Source organism: Octopus bimaculoides, chromosome 5, assembly GCF_001194135.2.
Source record: "Octopus bimaculoides isolate UCB-OBI-ISO-001 chromosome 5, ASM119413v2, whole genome shotgun sequence".
Lineage (NCBI taxonomy): Eukaryota > Metazoa > Mollusca > Cephalopoda > Octopoda > Octopodidae > Octopus > Octopus bimaculoides.
The window spans coordinates 88,523,635-88,525,188 of record NC_068985.1 but is presented as its reverse complement, the minus strand read 5'-3'; the positions used below and the strand labels follow the sequence as shown (position 1 = coordinate 88,525,188).

The following is a 1,554-nucleotide window of genomic DNA, read 5'->3' as shown; positions in this document are numbered from 1 at the left end:
GTTTTCATTTTTAATATTTTCTAATTTCAATTTGAGTTCTTCTTTTTTTCTTCTCTTCTTGATTCCTTAAACTTTGTAAAGGAAAAACCTAATGTGTTTCTTCTCATGGCCTATCAATGTGTCCAGCAAGTGGCTTCGCCTTAGATGTCGGGAAGACACTCGGCAACAAAACTGAAAGAAGAAAAATGTAATAACAATAATAATAATAATAATAATGATAATAATAATAATATCATAGTAGTAGTATAACTGCTACTACTACTACTACTACTACTACTACTACTACTACTACTACTACTACTACTACTACTACTAATAATAATAATAATAATAATAATAATAGAGCAGGGATAATCGCATGGACAGTAGACGAACTAAACAGCTTACAAAGAATTACAAGGAAGGTGCTAACTATATATGGGTCAACCAAAAAATTACAAAGAAAGACTGTATGCACCAAGAAAATGACGGAGAAGAGGACATATTGGTTGCGAACACAACATTAGAGCAGAAAAAACAATATATCATGGTATGTAAAAAAAATCCACAGAACTACTCTTATTAAAAGTAAGACGGTCAGCGTTGTGTAGGATGAAAGATTGCAAAGATAAAGTACTATACAGGAAATAGAAAGAGAATGAAGGTGGGTAAAGAAAACAATGCATGGTCAATTTCTTAGAGAGGCTGAAGATAAGACAGACAGAAAAAAAGATGGCTGTGGATGACTAAAGGTGATTTAAAACCGCAAACGGAAGTTATAATCTGTGCTGCCCAAGAGCATGCACTAAGAACAAACCAAATAAAATACAGAATAGACAACACAGCAGAACGTGATAAGTGCAGAATCTGTGAACAAAACGGCGAAACCATATGGCATATTACCAAGACACACCACGACAATATAGCCAGGCCTGTCCATTGGACACTTTGCAACAAGTATGGCCTTGACAGAGCAAAACAATTGGTACGGTCACAACCTGAAGGAATCGACGAAAATAGCAATGCAAAGATCCTATGGGATTTTATGATTCAGTGCTACCATGAGAGAGAGAATAGGAAGCCGGACGTAGTCTTCATTGAAAAAGAAAGCAAACTATATTGGATCATAGATATAGAATGCCCAGATGACAGGGTATGCATAAAGGAAGAAAGAAAAGTCGAGAGATATGAGAGGTTAGCTTGGGAAGTTAAGCAGTTGTCGTCGATGAAAAAGCTAGTAGTAGTACCAGTAACTGTGGGAGCCCTGGGAAATGTGAGCTTGTTTGTATTAGTGTTTCGGTGTCTTCGGCTGTTGACTTTCAGAGCACAGAAGAATACGTCCAGTTGCTGTCAAGGCTGGCACTCTTCTTCTTCTTCTTCTTCTTCTTCTTCTTCTTCTTCTTCTTCTTCTTCTTCTTCTTCTTATTATTATTATTATTATTATTATTATTATTATTATTATTATTATTATTATTATTATTATTATTATTATTATTATTATTATTATTATTCGTATTATTATTATTATTATTATTATTATTATTATTATTATTATTATTAATATTATTATTATTT

The 1,554-nt window shown here is 33.1% G+C and overlaps 1 long non-coding RNA gene across 1 annotated transcript in view; it reads right to left on the bottom strand.

Moving 5' to 3' along the window:
• Positions 1–6: 6 nt before the first annotated feature.
• LOC128247812 (uncharacterized) overlaps positions 7–1,554 on the bottom strand; it is a 104,718-nt gene continuing 103,170 nt past the window's right edge. The window contains exon 6 of the long non-coding RNA XR_008264129.1: positions 7–171. This is a non-coding gene — a long non-coding RNA (uncharacterized LOC128247812). The remainder of the gene's footprint in view (positions 172–1,554) is intronic.